The 23,818-nt window shown below is 42.9% G+C and overlaps 29 non-coding genes across 29 annotated transcripts; all 29 read right to left on the bottom strand.

The window, feature by feature from the left end:
* Positions 1-89: 89 nt before the first annotated feature.
* LOC134591153 (U1 spliceosomal RNA) lies at positions 90-256 on the bottom strand. The gene has a single exon (XR_010087972.1). It is a non-coding gene; the product is annotated as a U1 spliceosomal RNA (small nuclear RNA).
* A 471-nt stretch (positions 257-727) lies between these two features.
* LOC134592212 (U4 spliceosomal RNA) lies at positions 728-868 on the bottom strand. The gene has a single exon (XR_010088870.1). It is a non-coding gene; the product is annotated as a U4 spliceosomal RNA (small nuclear RNA).
* A 900-nt stretch (positions 869-1,768) lies between these two features.
* Positions 1,769-1,935, bottom strand: LOC134589814 (U1 spliceosomal RNA). The gene has a single exon (XR_010086832.1). It is a non-coding gene; the product is annotated as a U1 spliceosomal RNA (small nuclear RNA).
* A 471-nt stretch (positions 1,936-2,406) lies between these two features.
* Positions 2,407-2,547, bottom strand: LOC134592720 (U4 spliceosomal RNA). Its single transcript, XR_010089306.1, has one exon. It is a non-coding gene; the product is annotated as a U4 spliceosomal RNA (small nuclear RNA).
* An 899-nt stretch (positions 2,548-3,446) lies between these two features.
* Positions 3,447-3,613, bottom strand: LOC134589815 (U1 spliceosomal RNA). Its single transcript, XR_010086833.1, has one exon. It is a non-coding gene; the product is annotated as a U1 spliceosomal RNA (small nuclear RNA).
* Positions 3,614-4,084: 471 nt separating this feature from the next.
* On the bottom strand, positions 4,085-4,225 carry LOC134592721 (U4 spliceosomal RNA). Its single transcript, XR_010089307.1, has one exon. It is a non-coding gene; the product is annotated as a U4 spliceosomal RNA (small nuclear RNA).
* Positions 4,226-5,125: 900 nt separating this feature from the next.
* On the bottom strand, positions 5,126-5,292 carry LOC134589816 (U1 spliceosomal RNA). The gene has a single exon (XR_010086834.1). It is a non-coding gene; the product is annotated as a U1 spliceosomal RNA (small nuclear RNA).
* A 470-nt stretch (positions 5,293-5,762) lies between these two features.
* LOC134592722 (U4 spliceosomal RNA) lies at positions 5,763-5,903 on the bottom strand. The gene has a single exon (XR_010089308.1). It is a non-coding gene; the product is annotated as a U4 spliceosomal RNA (small nuclear RNA).
* Positions 5,904-6,802: 899 nt separating this feature from the next.
* Positions 6,803-6,969, bottom strand: LOC134589817 (U1 spliceosomal RNA). The gene has a single exon (XR_010086835.1). It is a non-coding gene; the product is annotated as a U1 spliceosomal RNA (small nuclear RNA).
* Positions 6,970-7,441: 472 nt separating this feature from the next.
* LOC134593198 (U4 spliceosomal RNA) lies at positions 7,442-7,582 on the bottom strand. The gene has a single exon (XR_010089714.1). It is a non-coding gene; the product is annotated as a U4 spliceosomal RNA (small nuclear RNA).
* An 899-nt stretch (positions 7,583-8,481) lies between these two features.
* LOC134590381 (U1 spliceosomal RNA) lies at positions 8,482-8,648 on the bottom strand. Its single transcript, XR_010087314.1, has one exon. It is a non-coding gene; the product is annotated as a U1 spliceosomal RNA (small nuclear RNA).
* Positions 8,649-9,120: 472 nt separating this feature from the next.
* Positions 9,121-9,261, bottom strand: LOC134592724 (U4 spliceosomal RNA). The gene has a single exon (XR_010089309.1). It is a non-coding gene; the product is annotated as a U4 spliceosomal RNA (small nuclear RNA).
* Positions 9,262-10,161: 900 nt separating this feature from the next.
* Positions 10,162-10,328, bottom strand: LOC134589818 (U1 spliceosomal RNA). The gene has a single exon (XR_010086836.1). It is a non-coding gene; the product is annotated as a U1 spliceosomal RNA (small nuclear RNA).
* Positions 10,329-10,800: 472 nt separating this feature from the next.
* Positions 10,801-10,941, bottom strand: LOC134592725 (U4 spliceosomal RNA). Its single transcript, XR_010089310.1, has one exon. It is a non-coding gene; the product is annotated as a U4 spliceosomal RNA (small nuclear RNA).
* Positions 10,942-11,841: 900 nt separating this feature from the next.
* On the bottom strand, positions 11,842-12,008 carry LOC134589821 (U1 spliceosomal RNA). The gene has a single exon (XR_010086837.1). It is a non-coding gene; the product is annotated as a U1 spliceosomal RNA (small nuclear RNA).
* Positions 12,009-12,479: 471 nt separating this feature from the next.
* On the bottom strand, positions 12,480-12,620 carry LOC134593377 (U4 spliceosomal RNA). The gene has a single exon (XR_010089867.1). It is a non-coding gene; the product is annotated as a U4 spliceosomal RNA (small nuclear RNA).
* An 899-nt stretch (positions 12,621-13,519) lies between these two features.
* LOC134590801 (U1 spliceosomal RNA) lies at positions 13,520-13,686 on the bottom strand. Its single transcript, XR_010087673.1, has one exon. It is a non-coding gene; the product is annotated as a U1 spliceosomal RNA (small nuclear RNA).
* A 475-nt stretch (positions 13,687-14,161) lies between these two features.
* On the bottom strand, positions 14,162-14,302 carry LOC134592726 (U4 spliceosomal RNA). Its single transcript, XR_010089311.1, has one exon. It is a non-coding gene; the product is annotated as a U4 spliceosomal RNA (small nuclear RNA).
* Positions 14,303-15,201: 899 nt separating this feature from the next.
* On the bottom strand, positions 15,202-15,368 carry LOC134589822 (U1 spliceosomal RNA). The gene has a single exon (XR_010086838.1). It is a non-coding gene; the product is annotated as a U1 spliceosomal RNA (small nuclear RNA).
* Positions 15,369-15,838: 470 nt separating this feature from the next.
* On the bottom strand, positions 15,839-15,979 carry LOC134592214 (U4 spliceosomal RNA). Its single transcript, XR_010088871.1, has one exon. It is a non-coding gene; the product is annotated as a U4 spliceosomal RNA (small nuclear RNA).
* Positions 15,980-16,879: 900 nt separating this feature from the next.
* On the bottom strand, positions 16,880-17,046 carry LOC134589823 (U1 spliceosomal RNA). The gene has a single exon (XR_010086839.1). It is a non-coding gene; the product is annotated as a U1 spliceosomal RNA (small nuclear RNA).
* Positions 17,047-17,521: 475 nt separating this feature from the next.
* On the bottom strand, positions 17,522-17,662 carry LOC134592727 (U4 spliceosomal RNA). Its single transcript, XR_010089312.1, has one exon. It is a non-coding gene; the product is annotated as a U4 spliceosomal RNA (small nuclear RNA).
* Positions 17,663-18,561: 899 nt separating this feature from the next.
* Positions 18,562-18,728, bottom strand: LOC134589824 (U1 spliceosomal RNA). The gene has a single exon (XR_010086840.1). It is a non-coding gene; the product is annotated as a U1 spliceosomal RNA (small nuclear RNA).
* A 470-nt stretch (positions 18,729-19,198) lies between these two features.
* Positions 19,199-19,339, bottom strand: LOC134592215 (U4 spliceosomal RNA). The gene has a single exon (XR_010088872.1). It is a non-coding gene; the product is annotated as a U4 spliceosomal RNA (small nuclear RNA).
* Positions 19,340-20,239: 900 nt separating this feature from the next.
* On the bottom strand, positions 20,240-20,406 carry LOC134590492 (U1 spliceosomal RNA). The gene has a single exon (XR_010087408.1). It is a non-coding gene; the product is annotated as a U1 spliceosomal RNA (small nuclear RNA).
* A 471-nt stretch (positions 20,407-20,877) lies between these two features.
* LOC134593378 (U4 spliceosomal RNA) lies at positions 20,878-21,018 on the bottom strand. Its single transcript, XR_010089868.1, has one exon. It is a non-coding gene; the product is annotated as a U4 spliceosomal RNA (small nuclear RNA).
* Positions 21,019-21,917: 899 nt separating this feature from the next.
* On the bottom strand, positions 21,918-22,084 carry LOC134589825 (U1 spliceosomal RNA). The gene has a single exon (XR_010086841.1). It is a non-coding gene; the product is annotated as a U1 spliceosomal RNA (small nuclear RNA).
* Positions 22,085-22,556: 472 nt separating this feature from the next.
* On the bottom strand, positions 22,557-22,697 carry LOC134593379 (U4 spliceosomal RNA). Its single transcript, XR_010089869.1, has one exon. It is a non-coding gene; the product is annotated as a U4 spliceosomal RNA (small nuclear RNA).
* An 899-nt stretch (positions 22,698-23,596) lies between these two features.
* Positions 23,597-23,763, bottom strand: LOC134591088 (U1 spliceosomal RNA). The gene has a single exon (XR_010087918.1). It is a non-coding gene; the product is annotated as a U1 spliceosomal RNA (small nuclear RNA).
* Positions 23,764-23,818: the final 55 nt, after the last annotated feature.

Raw genomic sequence — 23,818 nt, forward strand, 5'->3', positions numbered from 1 at the left:
AGTAAGAGCCAAAGAAGACGGGTGCCGTGGCTGAAATTATCCTTCGTCAGAATTGGTGAAGTTCTCTATTTTTGTCAAACAAGCAAACACAGGGGAAAGGGCGAACGCAGTCCCCCACTACCATAAATTATGCAGTCGAGTTTCCCACATTTGAGGAAATCGCAGAGGTCAACTGGTACGGAGTGCAATGAACCAGCCTCACTCTGGGAGAGCCACCTTAGGGATCATGGCTATTGCTCCCCTGCCAGGTAAGTATGACATGACAGGTACATTCAAAGGCACGCCCGCTGGGAAGCCTTTCCTTTAGGCTGTGGTGAAATAATAAAGCAAGTTAAAAAAAAAAAAAAGCAAATAAATAATCCAAATGATAGAAGGCTACAAAAGATTACCAAACCTCGTGGCTGATCGTTGTTTTCCTTAGCTACCGGTAATTTTAGTGCCTTCAGGTGGTTAGGTGTGAATAATTGAGCTGGATTCAGGGTGCGAAGGAGCAATTTGCATAAAGGCAAATGCTAGGCCAATGAGCCGAAGGATGGCAATTCGTAGCATGTAGTGAGAATAGTGTGCTGCCGGAAACAAGTGAATTCAGTGGGAGAGAAAGGTAAAAGGGAAATGCTAAGAAGCCAGCGGAAGGAATGGTGCAACAGAGCTCAGGAAGAAACGGGAGTCACGTAAGACACGCCCTAGACATGGGGCGCCATAAACTTTTATTAAACCAATCTTTCAGTCTCCTTAGAGCCTGTCAAAAATTGCCAATGCTGACTGTATTTCAAGTCATCATGGCGGGGTATTGGGTAAAGTTTTCAATTAGCAATAATCACGCCTCGGATTGACCTCATGGGCTACGATACTGCCACTGCGCAAAGCTAGCTGTTCAAGTGGGCCAGCTTTTAAGAGCTACCACGTAAGGACACTTTAAGACAGCGGTGAGAAAAAGTTCATGACCATAAGCCATTGCAAAGGATTATGGGAGGCAATATTCTAATTAGGCCCGCTTCCTCCTACAGGGAAGCTTAAACCCCAACAAATTCCTCGGTCTTCTTATATGGCATCTTGGAATGGTTCCAAACCTATAACAGAGAGTGAGGGCAACCATATCTTGCAGCAAACCTTGTACAATTTTTTTTCTCTCTTTGGAAACAGTTTTGCCAAGATTCTACTACAGCAGCCATTAGGCAGAGTACACAATCCGCTGGTCTACGTTCGTCCCCAAAGTCACACATTTCATGACTCCATCGATAGGAATGACCCTTGCCTAGCACCTGTCTTCTCTTCATCCACACTCAACAGGGCTGAAAGAACATTTGTGGTGGCTTTTTCAAAATTCCATGGTGTTCATTAGTAAGTGCTAGCGACCACCCAGCTATTCCTAAGGTTTGGTCTGATTGTCTCAAGCGGCAATTCACTGCCTTGATCCAGAAAATCTTTTTTTCCCAGAAATTCAATCAAACGTTACGTTCTGTTGGAAGACGTAATATAGGTCTCCAATTCTTTATTTCTTCCATTGCATTGAAGCATACAATAAATCAAAAGAAGTCAGGATAAAAAAATGATGGAAAAAAAAGCTGAAAAGTTAAAATAAAAAGAGAAATTCTGGCTTAAAACTGGTCTCCAGAAAACATAGATAATAAAAATGATCAAGCCTAGGAAATGATTGTCGCTGCCTGCTTGATGCGGAAAGTAAGAGCCAAAGAAGACGGGTGCCGTGGCTGAAATTATCCTTCGTCAGAATTGGTGAAGTTCTCTATTTTTGTCAAACAAGCAAACACAGGGGAAAGCGCGAACGCAGTCCCCCACTACCATAAATTATGCAGTCGAGTTTCCCACATTTGAGGAAATCGCAGAGGTCAACTGGTACGGAGTGCAATGAACCAGCCTCACTCTGGGAGAGCCACCTTAGGGATCATGGCTATTGCTCCCCTGCCAGGTAAGTATGACATGACGGGTACATTCAAAGGCACGCCCGCTGGGAAGCCTTTCCTTTAGGCTGTGGTGAAATAATAAAGCAAGTTAAAAAAAAAAAAAAGCAAATAAATAATCCAAATGATAGAAGGCTACAAAAGATTACCAAACCTCGTGGCTGATCGTTGTTTTCCTTAGCTACCAGTAATTTTAGTTCTTTCAGGTGGTTAGGTGTGAATAATTGAGCTGGATTCAGGGTGCGAAGGAGCAATTTGCATAAAGGCAAATGCTAGGCCAATGAGCCGAAGGATGGGAATTCGTAGCATGTAGTGAGAATAGTGTGCTGCCGGAAACAAGTGAATTCAGTGGGAGAGAAAGGTAAAAGGGAAATGCTAAGAAGCCAGCGGAAGGAATGGTGCAACAGAGCTCAGGAAGAAACGGGAGTCACGTAAGACACGCCCTAGACATGGGGCGCCATAAACTTTTATTAAACCAATCTTTCAGTCTCCTTAGAGCCTGTCAAAAATTGCCAATGCTGACTGTATTTCAAGTCATCATGGCGGGGTATTGGGTAAAGTTTTCAATTAGCAATAATCACGCCTCGGATTGACCTCATGGGCTACGATACTGCCACTGCGCAAAGTTAACTGTTCAAGTGGGCCAGCTTTTAAGAGCTACCATGTAAGGACACTTTAAGACAGCGCTGAGAAAAAGTTCATGACCATAAGCTATTGCAAAGGATTGTGGGAGGCAATATTCTAATTAGGCCCGCTTCCTCCTACAGGGAAGCTTAAACCCCAACAAATTCCTCGGTCTTCTTATATGGCATCTTGGAATGGTTCCAATCCTATAACAGAGAGTGAGGGCAACCATATCTTGCAGCAAACCTTGTACAATTTTTTTTCTCTCTTTGGAAACAGTTTTGCCAAGATTCTACTACAGCAGCCATTAGGCAGAGTACACAATCCGCTGGTCTACGTTCGTCCCCAAAGTCACACATTTCATGACTCCATCGATAGGAATGACCCTTGCCTAGCACCTGTCTTCTCTTCATCCACACTCAACAGGGCTGAAAGAACATTTGTGGTGGCTTTTTCAAAATTCCATGGTGTTCATTAGTAAGTGCTAGCGACCACCCAGCTATTCCTAAGGTTTGGTCTGATTGTCTCAAGCGGCAATTCACTGCCTTGATCCAGAAAATCTTTTTTTCCCAGAAATTCAATCAAACGTTACGTTCTGTTGGAAGACGTAATATAGGTCTCCAATTCTTTATTTCTTCCATTGCATTGAAGCATACAATAAATCAAAAGAAGTCAGGATAAAAAAATGATGAAAAAAAAGCTGAAAAGTTAAAATAAAAAGAGAAATTCTGGCTTAAAACTGGTCTCCAGAAAACATAGATAATAAAAATGATCAAGCCTAGGAAATGATTGTCGCTGCCTGCTTGATGCGGAAAGTAAGAGCCAAAGAAGACGGGTGCCGTGGCTGAAATTATCCTTCGTCAGAATTGGTGAAGTTCTCTATTTTTGTCAAACAAGCAAACACAGGGGAAAGCGCGAACGCAGTCCCCCACTACCATAAATTATGCAGTCGAGTTTCCCACATTTGAGGAAATCGCAGAGGTCAACTGGTACGGAGTGCAATGAACCAGCCTCACTCTGGGAGAGCCACCTTAGGGATCATGGCTATTGCTCCCCTGCCAGGTAAGTATGACATGACGGGTACATTCAAAGGCACGCCCGCTGGGAAGCCTTTCCTTTAGGCTGTGGTGAAATAATAAAGCAAGTTAAAAAAAAAAAAAAGCAAATAAATAATCCAAATGATAGAAGGCTACAAAAGATTACCAAACCTCGTGGCTGATCGTTGTTTTCCTTAGCTACCAGTAATTTTAGTGCCTTCAGGTGGTTAGGTGTGAATAATTGAGCTGGATTCAGGGTGCGAAGGAGCAATTTGCATAAAGGCAAATGCTAGGCCAATGAGCCGAAGGATGGCAATTCGTAGCATGTAGTGAGAATAGTGTGCTGCCGGAAACAAGTGAATTCAGTGGGAGAGAAAGGTAAAAGGGAAATGCTAAGAAGCCAGCGGAAGGAATGGTGCAACAGAGCTCAGGAAGAAACGGGAGTCACGTAAGACACGCCCTAGACATGGGGCGCCATAAACTTTTATTAAACCAATCTTTCAGTCTCCTTAGAGCCTGTCAAAAATTGCCAATGCTGACTGTATTTCAAGTCATCATGGCGGGGTATTGGGTAAAGTTTTCAATTAGCAATAATCACGCCTCGGATTGACCTCATGGGCTACGATACTGCCACTGCGCAAAGTTAACTGTTCAAGTGGGCCAGCTTTTAAGAGCTACCACGTAAGGACACTTTAAGACAGCGGTGAGAAAAAGTTCATGACCATAAGCTATTGCAAAGGATTGTGGGAGGCAATATTCTAATTAGGCCCGCTTCCTCCTACAGGGAAGCTTAAACCCCAACAAATTCCTCGGTCTTCTTATATGGCATCTTGGAATGGTTCCAAACCTATAACAGAGAGTGAGGGCAACCATATCTTGCAGCAAACCTTGTACAATTTTTTTTATCTCTTTGGAAACAGTTTTGCCAAGATTCTACTACAGCAGCCATTAGGCAGAGTACACAATCCGCTGGTCTACGTTCGTCCCCAAAGTCACACATTTCATGACTCCATCGATAGGAATGACCCTTGCCTAGCACCTGTCTTCTCTTCATCCACACTCAACAGGGCTGAAAGAACATTTGTGGTGGCTTTTTCAAAATTCCATGGTGTTCATTAGTAAGTGCTAGCGACCACCCAGCTATTCCTAAGGTTTGGTCTGATTGTCTCAAGCGGCAATTCACTGCCTTGATCCAGAAAATCTTTTTTTCCCAGAAATTCAATCAAACGTTACGTTCTGTTGGAAGACGTAATATAGGTCTCCAATTCTTTATTTCTTCCATTGCATTGAAGCATACAATAAATCAAAAGAAGTCAGGATAAAAAAATGATGGAAAAAAAAGCTGAAAAGTTAAAATAAAAAGAGAAATTCTGGCTTAAAACTGGTCTCCAGAAAACATAGATAATAAAAATGATCAAGCCTAGGAAATGATTGTCGCTGCCTGCTTGATGCGGAAAGTAAGAGCCAAAGAAGACGGGTGCCGTGGCTGAAATTATCCTTCGTCAGAATTGGTGAAGTTCTCTATTTTTGTCAAACAAGCAAACACAGGGGAAAGCGCGAACGCAGTCCCCCACTACCATAAATTATGCAGTCGAGTTTCCCACATTTGAGGAAATCGCAGAGGTCAACTGGTACGGAGTGCAATGAACCAGCCTCACTCTGGGAGAGCCACCTTAGGGATCATGGCTATTGCTCCCCTGCCAGGTAAGTATGACATGACGGGTACATTCAAAGGCACGCCCGCTGGGAAGCCTTTCCTTTAGGCTGTGGTGAAATAATAAAGCAAGTTAAAAAAAAAAAAAGCAAATAAATAATCCAAATGATAGAAGGCTACAAAAGATTACCAAACCTCGTGGCTGATCGTTGTTTTCCTTAGCTACCAGTAATTTTAGTGCCTTCAGGTGGTTAGGTGTGAATAATTGAGCTGGATTCAGGGTGCGAAGGAGCAATTTGCATAAAGGCAAATGCTAGGCCAATGAGCCGAAGGATGGGAATTCGTAGCATGTAGTGAGAATAGTGTGCTGCCGGAAACAAGTGAATTAAGTGGGAGAGAAAGGTAAAAGGGAAATGCTAAGAAGCCAGCGGAAGGAATGGTGCAACAGAGCTCAGGAAGAAACGGGAGTCACGTAAGACACGCCCTAGACATGGGGCGCCATAAACTTTTTTTAAACCAATCTTTCAGTCTCCTTAGAGCCTGTCAAAAATTGCCAATGCTGACTGTATTTCAAGTCATCATGGCGGGGTATTGGGTAAAGTTTTCAATTAGCAATAATCACGCCTCGGATTGACCTCATGGGCTACGATACTGCCACTGCGCAAAGTTAACTGTTCAAGTGGGCCAGCTTTTAAGAGCTACCACGTAAGGACACTTTAAGACAGCGGTGAGAAAAAGTTCATGACCATAAGCCATTGCAAAGGATTGTGGGATGCAATATTCTAATTAGGCCCGCTTCCTCCTACAGGGAAGCTTAAACCCCAACAAATTCCTCGGTCTTCTTATATGGCATCTTGGAATGGTTCCAAACCTATAACAGAGAGTGAGGGCAACCATATCTTGCAGCAAACCTTGTACAATTTTTTTTCTCTCTTTGGAAACGGTTTTGCCAAGATTCTACTACAGCAGCCATTAGGCAGAGTACACAATCCGCTGGTCTACGTTCGTCCCCAAAGTCACACATTTCATGACTCCATCGATAGGAATGACCCTTGCCTAGCACCTGTCTTCTCTTCATCCACACTCAACAGGGCTGAAAGAACATTTGTGGTGGCTTTTTCAAAATTCCATGGTGTTCATTAGTAAGTGCTAGCGACCACCCAGCTATTCCTAAGGTTTGGTCTGATTGTCTCAAGCGGCAATTCACTGCCTTGATCCAGAAAATCTTTTTTTCCCAGAAATTCAATCAAACGTTACGTTCTGTTGGAAGACGTAATATAGGTCTCCAATTCTTTATTTCTTCCATTGCATTGAAGCATACAATAAATCAAAAGAAGTCAGGATAAAAAAATTATGAAAAAAAAGCTGAAAAATTAAAATAAAAAGTGAAATTCTGGCTTAATACTGGTCTCCAGAAAACATAGATAATAAAAATGATCAAGCCTAGGAAATGATTGTCGCTGCCTGCTTGATGCGGAAAGTAAGAGCCAAAGAAGACGGGTGCCGTGGCTGAAATGATCCTTCGTCAGAATTGGTGAAGTTCTCTATTTTTGTCAAACAAGCAAACACAGGGGAAAGCGCGAACGCAGTCCCCCACTACCATAAATTATGCAGTCGAGTTTCCCACATTTGAGGAAATCGCAGAGGTCAACTGGTACGGAGTGCAATGAACCAGCCTCACTCTGGGAGAGCCACCTTAGGGATCATGGCTATTGCTCCCCTGCCAGGTAAGTATGACATGACAGGTACATTCAAAGGCACGCCCGCTGGGAAGCCTTTCCTTTAGGCTGTGGTGAAATAATAAAGCAAGTTAAAAAAAAAAAAAAAGCAAATAAATAATCCAAATGATAGAAGGCTACAAAAGATTACCAAACCTCGTGGCTGATCGTTGTTTTCCTTAGCTACCAGTAATTTTAGTGCCTTCAGGTGGTTAGGTGTGAATAATTGAGCTGGATTCAGGGTGCGAAGGAGCAATTTGCATAAAGGCAAATGCTAGGCCAATGAGCCGAAGGATGGGAATTCGTAGCATGTAGTGAGAATAGTGTGCTGCCGGAAACAAGTGAATTCAGTGGGAGAGAAAGGTAAAAGGGAAATGCTAATAAGCCAGCGGAAGGAATGGTGCAACAGAGCTCAGGAAGAAACGGGAGTCACGTAAGACACGCCCTAGACATGGGGCGCCATAAACTTTTATTAAACCAATCTTTCAGTCTCCTTAGAGCCTGTCAAAAATTGCCAATGCTGACTGTATTTCAAGTCATCATGGCGGGGTATTGGGTAAAGTTTTCAATTAGCAACAATCACGCCTCGGATTGACCTCATGGGCTACGATACTGCCACTGCGCAAAGTTAACTGTTCAAGTGGGCCAGCTTTTAAGAGCTACCACGTAAGGACACTTTAAGACAGCGGTGAGAAAAAGTTCATGACCATAAGCTATTGCAAAGGATTGTGGGAGGCAATATTCTAATTAGGCCCGCTTCCTCCTACAGGGAAGCTTAAACCCCAACAAATTCCTCGGTCTTCTTATATGGCATCTTGGAATGGTTCCAAACCTATAACAGAGAGTGAGGGCAACCATATCTTGCAGCAAACCTTGTACAATTTTTTTTCTCTCTTTGGAAACAGTTTTGCCAAGATTCTACTACAGCAGCCATTAGGCAGAGTACACAATCCGCTGGTCTACGTTCGTCCCCAAAGTCACACATTTCATGACTCCATCGATAGGAATGACCCTTGCCTAGCACCTGTCTTCTCTTCATCCACACTCAACAGGGCTGAAAGAACATTTGTGGTGGCTTTTTCAAAATTCCATGGTGTTCATTAGTAAGTGCTAGCGACCACCCAGCTATTCCTAAGGTTTGGTCTGATTGTCTCAAGCGGCAATTCACTGCCTTGATCCAGAAAATCTTTTTTTCCCAGAAATTCAATCAAACGTTACGTTCTGTTGGAAGACGTAATATAGGTCTCCAATTCTTTATTTCTTCCATTGCATTGAAGCATACAATAAATCAAAAGAAGTCAGGATAAAAAAATGATGAAAAAAAAGCTGAAAAGTTAAAATAAAAAGTGAAATTCTGGCTTAAAACTGGTCTTCAGAAAACATAGATAATAAAAATGATCAAGCCTAGGAAATGATTGTCGCTGCCTGCTTGATGTGGAAAGTAAGAGCCAAATAAGACGGGTGCCGTGGCTGAAATTATCCTTCGTCAGAATTGGTGAAGTTCTCTATTTTTGTCAAACAAGCAAACACAGGGGAAAGCGCGAACGCAGTCCCCCACTACCATAAATTATGCAGTCGAGTTTCCCACATTTGAGGAAATCGCAGAGATCAACTGGTACGGAGTGCAATGAACCAGCCTCACTCTGGGAGAGCCACCTTAGGGATCATGGCTATTGCTCCCCTGCCAGGTAAGTATGACATGACGGGTACATTCAAAGGCACGCCCGCTGGGAAGCCTTTCCTTTAGGCTGTGGTGAAATAATAAAGCAAGTTTAAAAAAAAAAAAAAGCAAATAAATAATCCAAATGATAGAAGGCTACAAAAGATTACCAAACCTCGTGGCTGATCGTTGTTTTCCTTAGCTACCAGTAATTTTAGTGCCTTCAGGTGGTTAGGTGTGAATAATTGAGCTGGATTCAGGGTGCGAAGGAGCAATTTGCATAAAGGCAAATGCTAGGCCAATGAGCCGAAGGATGGGAATTCGTAGCATGTAGTGAGAATAGTGTGCTGCCGGAAACAAGTGAATTCAGTGGGAGAGAAAGGTAAAAGGGAAATGCTAAGAAGCCAGCGGAAGGAATGGTGCAACAGAGCTCAGGAAGAAACGGGAGTCACGTAAGACACGCCCTAGACATGGGGCGCCATAAACTTTTATTAAACCAATCTTTCAGTCTCCTTAGAGCCTGTCAAAAATTGCCAATGCTGACTGTATTTCAAGTCATCATGGCGGGGTATTGGGTAAAGTTTTCAATTAGCAATAATCACGCCTCGGATTGACCTCATGGGCTACGATACTGCCACTGCGCAAAGTTAACTGTTCAAGTGGGCCAGCTTTTAAGAGCTACCATGTAAGGACACTTTAAGACAGCGCTGAGAAAAAGTTCATGACCATAAGCTATTGCAAAGGATTGTGGGAGGCAATATTCTAATTAGGCCCGCTTCCTCCTACAGGGAAGCTTAAACCCCAACAAATTCCTCGGTCTTCTTATATGGCATCTTGGAATGGTTCCAAACCTATAACAGAGAGTGAGGGCAACCATATCTTGCAGCAAACCTTGTACAATTTTTTTTCTCTCTTTGGAAACAGTTTTGCCAAGATTCTACTACAGCAGCCATTAGGCAGAGTACACAATCCGCTGGTCTACGTTCGTCCCCAAAGTCACACATTTCATGACTCCATCGATAGGAATGACCCTTGCCTAGCACCTGTCTTCTCTTCATCCACACTCAACAGGGCTGAAAGAACATTTGTGGTGGCTTTTTCAAAATTCCATGGTGTTCATTAGTAAGTGCTAGCGACCACCCAGCTATTCCTAAGGTTTGGTCTGATTGTCTCAAGCGGCAATTCACTGCCTTGATCCAGAAAATCTTTTTTTCCCAGAAATTCAATCAAACGTTACGTTCTGTTGGAAGACGTAATATAGGTCTCCAATTCTTTATTTCTTCCATTGCATTGAAGCATACAATAAATCAAAAGAAGTCAGGATAAAAAAATGATGGAAAAAAAAGCTGAAAAGTTAAAATAAAAAGTGAAATTCTGGCTTAAAACTGGTCTCCAGAAAACATAGATAATAAAAATGATCAAGCCTAGGAAATGATTGTCGCTGCCTGCTTGATGCGGAAAGTAAGAGCCAAAGAAGACGGGTGCCGTGGCTGAAATGATCCTTCGTCAGAATTGGTGAAGTTCTCTATTTTTGTCAAACAAGCAAACACAGGGGAAAGCGCGAACGCAGTCCCCCACTACCATAAATTATGCAGTCGAGTTTCCCACATTTGAGGAAATCGCAGAGGTCAACTGGTACGGAGTGCAATGAACCAGCCTCACTCTGGGAGAGCCACCTTAGGGATCATGGCTATTGCTCCCCTGCCAGGTAAGTATGACATGACGGGTACATTCAAAGGCACGCCCGCTGGGAAGCCTTTCCTTTAGGCTGTGGTGAAATAATAAAGCAAGTTAAAAAAAAAAAAAAAGCAAATAAATAATCCAAATGATAGAAGGCTACAAAAGATTACCAAACCTCGTGGCTGATCGTTGTTTTCCTTAGCTACCAGTAATTTTAGTGCCTTCAGGTGGTTAGGTGTGAATAATTGAGCTGGATTCAGGGTGCGAAGGAGCAATTTGCATAAAGGCAAATGCTAGGCCAATGAGCCGAAGGATGGGAATTCGTAGCATGTAGTGAGAATAGTGTGCTGCCGGAAACAAGTGAATTCAGTGGGAGAGAAAGGTAAAAGGGAAATGCTAAGAAGCCAGCGGAAGGAATGGTGCAACAGAGCTCAGGAAGAAACGGGAGTCACGTAAGACACGCCCTAGACATGGGGCGCCATAAACTTTTATTAAACCAATCTTTCAGTCTCCTTAGAGCCTGTCAAAAATTGCCAATGCTGACTGTATTTCAAGTCATCATGGCGGGGTATTGGGTAAAGTTTTCAATTAGCAATAATCACGCCTCGGATTGACCTCATGGGCTACGATACTGCCACTGCGCAAAGTTAACTGTTCAAGTGGGCCAGCTTTTAAGAGCTACCATGTAAGGACACTTTAAGACAGCGCTGAGAAAAAGTTCATGACCATAAGCTATTGCAAAGGATTGTGGGAGGCAATATTCTAATTAGGCCCGCTTCCTCCTACAGGGAAGCTTAAACCCCAACAAATTCCTCGGTCTTCTTATATGGCATCTTGGAATGGTTCCAAACCTATAACAGAGAGTGAGGGCAACCATATCTTGCAGCAAACATTGTACAATTTTTTTTCTCTCTTTGGAAACAGTTTTGCCAAGATTCTACTACAGCAGCCATTAGGCAGAGTACACAATCCGCTGGTCTACGTTCGTCCCCAAAGTCACACATTTCATGACTCCATCGATAGGAATGACCCTTGCCTAGCACCTGTCTTCTCTTCATCCACACTCAACAGGGCTGAAAGAACATTTGTGGTGGCTTTTTCAAAATTCCATGGTGTTCATTAGTAAGTGCTAGCGACCACCCAGCTATTCCTAAGGTTTGGTCTGATTGTCTCAAGCGGCAATTCACTGCCTTGATCCAGAAAATCTTTTTTTCCCAGAAATTCAATCAAACGTTACGTTCTGTTGGAAGACGTAATATAGGTCTCCAATTCTTTATTTCTTCCATTGCATTGAAGCATACAATAAATCAAAAGAAGTCAGGATAAAAAAATGATGGAAAAAAAAGCTGAAAAGTTAAAATAAAAAGTGAAATTCTGGCTTAAAACTGGTCTCCAGAAAACATAGATAATAAAAATGATCAAGCCTAGGAAATGATTGTCGCTGCCTGCTTGATGCGGAAAGTAAGAGCCAAAGAAGACGGGTGCCGTGGCTGAAATGATCCTTCGTCAGAATTGGTGAAGTTCTCTATTTTTGTCAAACAAGCAAACACAGGGGAAAGCGCGAACGCAGTCCCCCACTACCATAAATTATGCAGTCGAGTTTCCCACATTTGAGGAAATCGCAGAGGTCAACTGGTACGGAGTGCAATGAACCAGCCTCACTCTGGGAGAGCCACCTTAGGGATCATGGCTATTGCTCCCCTGCCAGGTAAGTATGACATGACGGGTACATTCAAAGGCACGCCCGCTGGGAAGCCTTTCCTTTAGGCTGTGGTGAAATAATAAAGCAAGTTAAAAAAAAAAAAAAAGCAAATAAATAATCCAAATGATAGAAGGCTACAAAAGATTACCAAACCTCGTGGCTGATCGTTGTTTTCCTTAGCTACCAGTAATTTTAGTGCCTTCAGGTGGTTAGGTGTGAATAATTGAGCTGGATTCAGGGTGCGAAGGAGCAATTTGCATAAAGGCAAATGCTAGGCCAATGAGCCGAAGGATGGGAATTCGTAGCATGTAGTGAGAATAGTGTGCTGCGGAAATAAGTGAATTCAGTCGGAGAGAAAGGTAAAAGGGAAATGCTAAGAAGCCAGCGGAAGGAATGGTGCAACAGAGCTCAGGAAGAAACAGGAGTCACGTAAGACACGCCCTAGACATGGGGCGCCATAAACTTTTATTAAACCAATCTTTCAGTCTCCTTAGAACCTGTCAAAAATTGCCAATGCTGACTGTATTTCAAGTCATCATGGCGGGGTATTGGGTAAAGTTTTCAATTAGCAATAATCACGCCTCGGATTGACCTCATGGGCTACGATACTGCCACTGCGCAAAGCTAGCTGTTCAAGTGGGCCAGCTTTTAAGAGCTACCACATAAGGACACTTTAAGACAGCGGTGAGAAAAAGTTCATGACCATAAGCCATTGCAAAGGATTATGGGAGGCAATATTCTAATTAGGCCCGCTTCCTCCTACAGGGAAGCTTAAACCCCAACAAATTCCTCGGTCTTCTTATATGGCATCTTGGAATGGTTCCAAACCTATAACAGAGAGTGAGGGCAACCATATCTTGCAGCAAACCTTGTACAATTTTTTTTCTCTCTTTGGAAACAGTTTTGCCAAGATTCTACTACAGCAGCCATTAGGCAGAGTACACAATCCGCTGGTCTACGTTCGTCCCCAAAGTCACACATTTCATGACTCCATCGATAGGAATGACCCTTGCCTAGCACCTGTCTTCTCTTCATCCACACTCAACAGGGCTGAAAGAACATTTGTGGTGGCTTTTTCAAAATTCCATGGTGTTCATTAGTAAGTGCTAGCGACCACCCAGCTATTCCTAAGGTTTGGTCTGATTGTCTCAAGCGGCAATTCACTGCCTTGATCCAGAAAATCTTTTTTTCCCAGAAATTCAATCAAACGTTACGTTCTGTTGGAAGACGTAATATAGGTCTCCAATTCTTTATTTCTTCCATTGCATTGAAGCATACAATAAATCAAAAGAAGTCAGGATAAAAAAATGATGAAAAAAAAGCTGAAAAGTTAAAATAAAAAGTGAAATTCTGGCTTAAAACTGGTCTCCAGAAAACATAGATAATAAAAATGATCAAACCTAGGAAATGATTGTCGCTGCCTGCTTGATGTGGAAAGTAAGAGCCAAAGAAGACGGGTGCCGTGGCTGAAATTATCCTTCGTCAGAATTGGTGAAGTTCTCTATTTTTGTCAAACAAGCAAACACAGGGGAAAGCGCGAACGCAGCCCCCCACTACCATAAATTATGCAGTCGAGTTTCCCACATTTGAGGAAATCACAGAGGTCAACTGGTACGGAGTGCAATGAACCAGCCTCACTCTGGGAGAGCCACCTTAGGGATCATGGCTATTGCTCCCCTGCCAGGTAAGTATGACATGACGGGTACATTCAAAGGCACGCCCGCTGGGAAGCCTTTCCTTTAGGCTGTGGTGAAATAATAAAGCAAGTTAAAAAAAAAAAAAAAAAAGCAAATAAATAATCCAAATGATAGAAGGCTACAAAAGATTACCAAACCTCGTGGCTGATCGTTGTTTTCCTTAGCTACCAGTAATTTTAGTGCCTTCAGGTGGTTAGGTGTGAATAATTGAGATGGACTCAGGGTGCGAAGGAGCAATTTGCATAAAGGCAAATGCTAGACCAATGAGCCGAAGGATGGGAATTCGTAGCATGGAGTGAGAATAGTGTGCTGCCGGAAACAAGTGGATTCAGTGGGAGAGAAAGGTAAAAGGGAAATGCTAAGAAGCCAGCGGAAGGAATGGTGCAACAGAGCTCAGGAAGAAACGGGAGTCACGTAAGACACGCCCTAGACATGGGGCGCCATAAACTTTTTTTAAACCAATCTTTCAGTCTCCTTAGAGCCTGTCAAAAATTGCCAATGCTGACTGTATTTCAAGTCATCATGGCGGGGTATTGGGTAAAGTTTTCAATTAGCAATAATCACGCCTCGGATTGACCTCATGGGCTACGATACTGCCACTGCGCAAAGTTAACTGTTCAAGTGGGCCAGCTTTTAAGAGCTACCACGTAAGGACACTTTAAGACAGCGGTGAGAAAAAGTTCATGACCATAAGCCATTGCAAAGGATTGTGGGAGGCAATATTCTAATTAGGCCCGCTTCCTCCTACAGGGAAGCTTAAACCCCAACAAATTCCTCGGTCTTCTTATATGGCATCTTGGAATGGTTCCAAACCTATAACAGAGAGTGAGGGCAACCATATCTTGCAGCAAACCTTGTACAATTTTTTTTCTCTCTTTGGAAACAGTTTTGCCAAGATTCTACTACAGCAGCCATTAGGCAGAGTACACAATCCGCTGGTCTACGTTCGTCCCCAAAGTCACACATTTCATGACTCCATCGATAGGAATGACCCTTGCCTAGCACCTGTCTTCTCTTCATCCACACTCAACAGGGCTGAAAGAACATTTGTGGTGGCTTTTTCAAAATTCCATGGTGTTCATTAGTAAGTGCTAGCGACCACCCAGCTATTCCTAAGGTTTGGTCTGATTGTCTCAAGCGGCAATTCACTGCCTTGATCCAGAAAATCTTTTTTTCCCAGAAATTCAATCAAACGTTACGTTCTGTTGGAAGACGTAATATAGGTCTCCAATTCTTTATTTCTTCCATTGCATTGAAGCATACAATAAATCAAAAGAAGTCAGGATAAAAAAATGATGAAAAAAAAGCTGAAAAGTTAAAATAAAAAGTGAAAATCTGGCTTAAAACTGGTCTCCAGAAAACATAGATAATAAAAATGATCAAGCCTAGGAAATGATTGTCGCTGCCTGCTTGATGCGGAAAGTAAGAGCCAAAGAAGACAGGTGCCGTGGCTGAAATTATCCTTCGTCAGAATTGGTGAAGTTCTCTATTTTTGTCAAACAAGCAAACACAGGGGAAAGCGCGAACGCAGTCCCCCACTACCATAAATTATGCAGTCGAGTTTCCCACATTTGAGGAAATCGCAGAGGTCAACTGGTACGGAGTGCAATGAACCAGCCTCACTCTGGGAGAGCCACCTTAGGGATCATGGCTATTGCTCCCCTGCCAGGTAAGTATGACATGACGGGTACATTCAAAGGCACGCCCGCTGGGAAGCCTTTCCTTTAGGCTGTGGTGAAATAATAAAGCAAGTTAAAAAAAAAAAAAGCAAATAAATAATCCAAATGATAGAAGGCTACAAAAGATTACCAAACCTCGTGGCTGATCGTTGTTTTCCTTAGCTACCAGTAATTTTAGTGCCTTCAGGTGGTTAGGTGTGAATAATTGAGCTGGATTCAGGGTGCGAAGGAGCAATTTGCATAAAGGCAAATGCTAGGCCAATGAGCCGAAGGATGGGAATTCGTAGCATGTAGTGAGAATAGTGTGCTGCCGGAAACAAGTGAATTCAGTGGGAGAGAAAGGTAAAAGGGAAATGCTAAGAAGCCAGCGGAAGGAATGGTGCAACAGAGCTCAGGAAGAAACGGGAGTCACGTAAGACACGCCCTAGACATGGGGCGCCATAAACTTTTATTAAACCAATCTTTCAGTCTCCTTAGAGCCTGTCAAAAATTGCCAATGCTGACTGTATTTCAAGTCATCATGGCGGGGTATTGGGTAAAGTTTTCAATTAGCAATAATCACGCCTCGGATTGACCTCATGGGCTACGATACTGCCACTGCGCAAAGCTAGCTGTTCAAGTGGGCCAGCTTTTAAGAGCTACCACGTAAGGACACTTTAAGACAGCGGTGAGAAAAAGTTCATGACCATAAGCCATTGCAAAGGATTATGGGAGGCAATATTCTAATTAGGCCCGCTTCCTCCTACAGGGAAGCTTAAACCCCAACAAATTCCTCGGTCTTCTTATATGGCATCTTGGAATGGTTCCAAACCTATAACAGAGAGTGAGGGCAACCATATCTTGCAGCAAACCTTGTACAATTTTTTTTCTCTCTTTGGAAACAGTTTTGCCAAGATTCTACTACAGCAGCCATTAGGCAGAGTACACAATCCGCTGGTCTACGTTCGTCCCCAAAGTCACACATTTCATGACTCCATCGATAGGAATGACCCTTGCCTAGCACCTGTCTTCTCTTCATCCACACTCAACAGGGCTGAAAGAACATTTGTGGTGGCTTTTTCAAAATTCCATGGTGTTCATTAGTAAGTGCTAGCGACCACCCAGCTATTCCTAAGGTTTGGTCTGATTGTCTCAAGCGGCAATTCACTGCCTTGATCCAGAAAATCTTTTTTTTCCCAGAAATTCAATCAAACGTTACGTTCTGTTGGAAGACGTAATATAGGTCTCCAATTCTTTATTTCTTCCATTGCATTGAAGCATACAATAAATCAAAAGAAGTCAGGATAAAAAAATGATGAAAAAAAAGCTGAAAAGTTAAAATAAAAAGTGAAATTCTGGCTTAAAACTGGTCTCCAGAAAACATAGATAATAAAAATGATCAAGCCTAGGAAATGATTGTCGCTGCCTGCTTGATGCGGAAAGTAAGAGCCAAAGAAGACGGGTGCCGTGGCTGAAATTATCCTTCGTCAGAATTGGTGAAGTTCTCTATTTTTGTCAAACAAGCAAACACAGGGGAAAGCGCGAACGCAGTCCCCCACTACCATAAATTATGCAGTCGAGTTTCCCACATTTGAGGAAATCGCAGAGGTCAACTGGTACGGAGTGCAATGAACCAGCCTCACTCTGGGAGAGCCACCTTAGGGATCATGGCTATTGCTCCCCTGCCAGGTAAGTATGACATGACGGGTACATTCAAAGGCACGCCCGCTGGGAAGCCTTTCCTTTAGGCTGTGGTGAAATAATAAAGCAAGTTAAAAAAAAAAAAAAAAAAGCAAATAAATAATCCAAATGATAGAAGGCTACAAAAGATTACCAAACCTCGTGGCTGATCGTTGTTTTCCTTAGCTACCAGTAATTTTAGTGCCTTCAGGTGGTTAGGTGTGAATAATTGAGATGGACTCAGGGTGCGAAGGAGCAATTTGCATAAAGGCAAATGCTAGACCAATGAGCCGAAGGATGGGAATTCGTAGCATGGAGTGAGAATAGTGTGCTGCCGGAAACAAGTGGATTCAGTGGGAGAGAAAGGTAAAAGGGAAATGCTAAGAAGCCAGCGGAAGGAATGGTGCAACAGAGCTCAGGAAGAAACGGGAGTCACGTAAGACACGCCCTAGACATGGGGCGCCATAAACTTTTTTTAAACCAATCTTTCAGTCTCCTTAGAGCCTGTCAAAAATTGCCAATGCTGACTGTATTTCAAGTCATCATGGCGGGGTATTGGGTAAAGTTTTCAATTAGCAATAATCACGCCTCGGATTGACCTCATGGGCTACGATACTGCCACTGCGCAAAGTTAACTGTTCAAGTGGGCCAGCTTTTAAGAGCTACCACGTAAGGACACTTTAAGACAGCGGTGAGAAAAAGTTCATGACCATAAGCCATTGCAAAGGATTGTGGGAGGCAATATTCTAATTAGGCCCGCTTCCTCCTACAGGGAAGCTTAAACCCCAACAAATTCCTCGGTCTTCTTATATGGCATCTTGGAATGGTTCCAAACCTATAACAGAGAGTGAGGGCAACCATATCTTGCAGCAAACCTTGTACAATTTTTTTTCTCTCTTTGGAAACAGTTTTGCCAAGATTCTACTACAGCAGCCATTAGGCAGAGTACACAATCCGATGGTCTACGTTCGTCCCCAAAGTCACACATTTCATGACTCCATCGATAGGAATGACCCTTGCCTAGCACCTGTCTTCTCTTCATCCACACTCAACAGGGCTGAAAGAACATTTGTGGTGGCTTTTTCAAAATTCCATGGTGTTCATTAGTAAGTGCTAGCGACCACCCAGCTATTCCTAAGGTTTGGTCTGATTGTCTCAAGCGGCAATTCACTGCCTTGATCCAGAAAATCTTTTTTTCCCAGAAATTCAATCAAACGTTACGTTCTGTTGGAAGACGTAATATAGGTCTCCAATTCTTTATTTCTTCCATTGCATTGAAGCATACAATAAATCAAAAGAAGTCAGGATAAAAAAATGATGAAAAAAAAGCTGAAAAGTTAAAATAAAAAGTGAAATTCTGGCTTAAAACTGGTCTCCAGAAAACATAGATAATAAAAATGATCAAGCCTAGGAAATGATTGTCACTGCCTGCTTGATGCGGAAAGTAAGAGCCAAAGAAGACGGGTGCCGTGGCTGAAATTATCCTTCGTCAGAATTGGTGAAGTTCTCTATTTTTGTCAAACAAGCAAACACAGGGGAAAGCGCGAACGCAGTCCCCCACTACCATAAATTATGCAGTCGAGTTTCCCACATTTGAGGAAATCGCAGAGGTCAACTGGTACGGAGTGCAATGAACCAGCCTCACTCTGGGAGAGCCACCTTAGGGATCATGGCTATTGCTCCCCTGCCAGGTAAGTATGACATGACGGGTACATTCAAAGGCACGCCCGCTGGGAAGCCTTTCCTTTAGGCTGTGGTGAAATAATAAAGCAAGTTAAAAAAAAAAAAAGCAAATAAATAATCCAAATGATAGAAGGCTACAAAAGATTACCAAACCTCGTGGCTGATCGTTGTTTTCCTTAGCTACCAGTAATTTTAGTGCCTTCAGGTGGTTAGGTGTGAATAATTGAGCTGGATTCAGGGTGCGAAGGAGCAATTTGCATAAAGGCAAATGCTAGGCCAATGAGCCGAAGGATGGGAATTCGTAGCATGTAGTGAGAATAGTGTGCTGCCGGAAACAAGTGAATTCAGTGGGAGAGAAAGGTAAAAGGGAAATGCTAAGAAGCCAGCGGAAGGAATGGTGCAACAGAGCTCAGGAAGAAACGGGAGTCACGTAAGACACGCCCTAGACATGGGGCGCCATAAACTTTTATTAAACCAATCTTTCAGTCTCCTTAGAGCCTGTCAAAAATTGCCAATGCTGACTGTATTTCAAGTCATCATGGCGGGGTATTGGGTAAAGTTTTCAATTAGCAATAATCACGCCTCGGATTGACCTCATGGGCTACGATACTGCCACTGCGCAAAGCTAGCTGTTCAAGTGGGCCAGCTTTTAAGAGCTACCACGTAAGGACACTTTAAGACAGCGGTGAGAAAAAGTTCATGACCATAAGCCATTGCAAAGGATTATGGGAGGCAATATTCTAATTAGGCCCGCTTCCTCCTACAGGGAAGCTTAAACCCCAACAAATTCCTCGGTCTTCTTATATGGCATCTTGGAATGGTTCCAAACCTATAACAGAGAGTGAGGGCAACCATATCTTGCAGCAAACCTTGTACAATTTTTTTTCTCTCTTTGGAAACAGTTTTGCCAAGATTCTACTACAGCAGCCATTAGGCAGAGTACACAATCCGCTGGTCTACGTTCGTCCCCAAAGTCACACATTTCATGACTCCATCGATAGGAATGACCCTTGCCTAGCACCTGTCTTCTCTTCATCCACACTCAACAGGGCTGAAAGAACATTTGTGGTGGCTTTTTCAAAATTCCATGGTGTTCATTAGTAAGTGCTAGCGACCACCCAGCTATTCCTAAGGTTTGGTCTGATTGTCTCAAGCGGCAATTCACTGCCTTGATCCAGAAAATCTTTTTTTTCCCAGAAATTCAATCAAACGTTACGTTCTGTTGGAAGACGTAATATAGGTCTCCAATTCTTTATTTCTTCCATTGCATTGAAGCATACAATAAATCAAAAGAAGTCAGGATAAAAAAATGATGAAAAAAAAGCTGAAAAGTTAAAATAAAAAGTGAAATTCTGGCTTAAAACTGGTCTCCAGAAAACATAGATAATAAAAATGATCAAGCCTAGGAAATGATTGTCGCTGCCTGCTTGATGCGGAAAGTAAGAGCCAAAGAAGACGGGTGCCGTGGCTGAAATTATCCTTCGTCAGAATTGGTGAAGTTCTCTATTTTTGTCAAACAAGCAAACACAGGGGAAAGCGCGAACGCAGTCCCCCACTACCATAAATTATGCAGTCGAGTTTCCCACATTTGAGGAAATCGCAGAGGTCAACTGGTACGGAGTGCAATGAACCAGCCTCACTCTGGGAGAGCCACCTTAGGGATCATGGCTATTGCTCCCCTGCCAGGTAAATATGACATGGCGGGTACATTCAAAGGCACGCCCGCTGGGAAGCCTTTCCTTTAGGCTGTGGTGAAATAATAAAGCAAGTTTAAAAAAAAAAAAAGCAAATAAATAATCCAAATGATAGAAGGCTACAAAAGATTACCAAACCTCGTGGCTGATCGTTGTTTTCCTTAGCTACCAGTAATTTTAGTGCCTTCAGGTGGTTAGGTGTGAATAATTGAGCTGGATTCAGGGTGCGAAGGAGCAATTTGCATAAAGGCAAATGCTAGGCCAATGAGCCGAAGGATGGGAATTCGTAGCATGTAGTGAGAATAGTGTGCTGCCGGAAACAAGTGAATTCAGTCGGAGAGAAAGGTAAAAGGGAAATGCTAAGAAGCCAGCGGAAGGAATGGTGCAACAGAGCTCAGGAAGAAACAGGAGTCACGTAAGACACGCCCTAGACATGGGGCGCCATAAACTTTTATTAAACCAATCTTTCAGTCTCCTTAGAACCTGTCAAAAATTGCCAATGCTGACTGTATTTCAAGTCATCATGGCGGGGTATTGGGTAAAGTTTTCAATTAGCAATAATCACGCCTCGGATTGACCTCATGGGCTACGATACTGCCACTGCGCAAAGCTAGCTGTTCAAGTGGGCCAGCTTTTAAGAGCTACCACGTAAGGACACTTTAAGACAGCGGTGAGAAAAAGTTCATGACCATAAGCCATTGCAAAGGATTATGGGAGGCAATATTCTAATTAGGCCCGCTTCCTCCTACAGGGAAGCTTAAACCCCAACAAATTCCTCGGTCTTCTTATATGGCATCTTGGAATGGTTCCAAACCTATAACAGAGAGTGAGGGCAACCATATCTTGCAGCAAACCTTGTACAATTTTTTTTCTCTCTTTGGAAACAGTTTTGCCAAGATTCTACTACAGCAGCCATTAGGCAGAGTACACAATCCGCTGGTCTACGTTCGTCCCCAAAGTCACACATTTCATGACTCCATCGATAGGAATGACCCTTGCCTAGCACCTGTCTTCTCTTCATCCACACTCAACAGGGCTGAAAGAACATTTGTGGTGGCTTTTTCAAAATTCCATGGTGTTCATTAGTAAGTGCTAGCGACCACCCAGCTATTCCTAAGGTTTGGTCTGATTGTCTCAAGCGGCAATTCACTGCCTTGATCCAGAAAATCTTTTTTTCCCAGAAATTCAATCAAACGTTACGTTCTGTTGGAAGACGTAATATAGGTCTCCAATTCTTTATTTCTTCCATTGCATTGAAGCATACAATAAATCAAAAGAAGTCAGGATAAAAAAATGATGAAAAAAAAGCTGAAAAGTTAAAATAAAAAGTGAAATTCTGGCTTAAAACTGGTCTCCAGAAAACATAGATAATAAAAATGATCAAGCCTAGGAAATGATTGTCGCTGCCTGCTTGATGCGGAAAGTAAGAGCCAAAGAAGACGGGTGCCGTGGCTGAAATTATCCTTCGTCAGAATTGGTGAAGTTCTCTATTTTTGTCAAACAAGCAAACACAGGGGAAAGCGCGAACGCAGTCCCCCACTACCATAAATTATGCAGTCGAGTTTCCCACATTTGAGGAAATCGCAGAGGTCAACTGGTACGGAGTGCAATGAACCAGCCTCACTCTGGGAGAGCCACCTTAGGGATCATGGCTATTGCTCCCCTGCCAGGTAAGTATGACATGACGGGTACATTCAAAGGCACGCCAGCTGGGAAGCCTTTCCTTTAGGCTGTGGTGAAATAATAAAGCAAGTTTAAAAAAAAAAAAAAGCAAATAAATAATCCAAATGATAGAAGGCTACAAAAGATTACCAAACCTCGTGGCTGATCGTTGTTTTCCTTAGCTACCAGTAATTTTAGTGCCTTCAGGTGGTTAGGTGTGAATAATTGAGCTGGATTCAGGGTGCGAAGGAGCAATTTGCATAAAGGCAAATGCTAGGCCAATGAGCCGAAGGATGGGAATTCGTAGCATGTAGTGAGAATAGTGTGCTGCCGGAAACAAGTGAATTCAGTCGGAGAGAAAGGTAAAAGGGAAATGCTAAGAAGCCAGCGGAAGGAATGGTGCAACAGAGCTCAGGAAGAAACAGGAGTCACGTAAGACACGCCCTAGACATGGGGCGCCATAAACTTTTATTAAACCAATCTTTCAGTCTCCTTAGAACCTGTCAAAAATTGCCAATGCTGACTGTATTTCAAGTCATCATGGCGGGGTATTGGGTAAAGTTTTCAATTAGCAATAATCACGCCTCGGATTGACCTCATGGGCTACGATACTGCCACTGCGCAAAGCTAGCTGTTCAAGTGGGCCAGCTTTTAAGAGCTACCACGTAAGGACACTTTAAGACAGCGGTGAGAAAAAGTTCATGACCATAAGCCATTGCAAAGGATTATGGGAGGCAATATTCTAATTAGGCCCGCTTCCTCCTACAGGGAAGCTTAAACCCCAACAAATTCCTCGGTCTTCTTATATGGCATCTTGGAATGGTTCCAAACCTATAACAGAGAGTGAGGGCAACCATATCTTGCAGCAAACCTTGTACAATTTTTTTTCTCTCTTTGGAAACAGTTTTGCCAAGATTCTACTACAGCAGCCATTAGGCAGAGTACACAATCCGCTGGTCTACGTTCGTCCCCAAAGTCACACATTTCATGACTCCATCGATAGGAATGACCCTTGCCTAGCACCTGTCTTCTCTTCATCCACACTCAACAGGGCTGAAAGAACATTTGTGGTGGCTTTTTCAAAATTCCATGGTGTTCATTAGTAAGTGCTAGCGACCACCCAGCTATTCCTAAGGTTTGGTCTGATTGTCTCAAGCGGCAATTCACTGCCTTGATCCAGAAAATCTTTTTTTCCCAGAAATTCAATCAAACGTTACGTTCTGTTGGAAGACGTAATATAGGTCTCCAATTCTTTATTTCTTCCATTGCATTGAAGCATACAATAAATCAAAAGAAGTCAGGATAAAAAAATGATGAAAAAAAAGCTGAAAAGTTAAAATAAAAAGTGAAATTCTGGCTTAAAACTGGTCTCCAGAAAACATAGATAATAAAAATGATCAAACCTAGGAAATGATTGTCGCTGCCTGCTTGATGTGGAAAGTAAGAGCCAAAGAAGACGGGTGCCGTGGCTGAAATTATCCTTCGTCAGAATTGGTGAAGTTCTCTATTTTTGTCAAACAAGCAAACACAGGGGAAAGCGCGAACGCAGCCCCCCACTACCATAAATTATGCAGTCGAGTTTCCCACATTTGAGGAAATCGCAGAGGTCAACTGGTACGGAGTGCAATGAACCAGCCTCACTCTGGAAGAGCCACCATAGGGATCATGGCTATTGCTCCCCTGCCAGGTAAGTATGACATGACGGGTACATTCAAAGGCACGCCCGCTGGGAAGCCTTTCCTTTAGGCTG

This window comes from Pelobates fuscus, chromosome 2 (genome assembly GCF_036172605.1).
Source record: "Pelobates fuscus isolate aPelFus1 chromosome 2, aPelFus1.pri, whole genome shotgun sequence".
Classification (NCBI taxonomy): domain Eukaryota; kingdom Metazoa; phylum Chordata; class Amphibia; order Anura; family Pelobatidae; genus Pelobates; species Pelobates fuscus.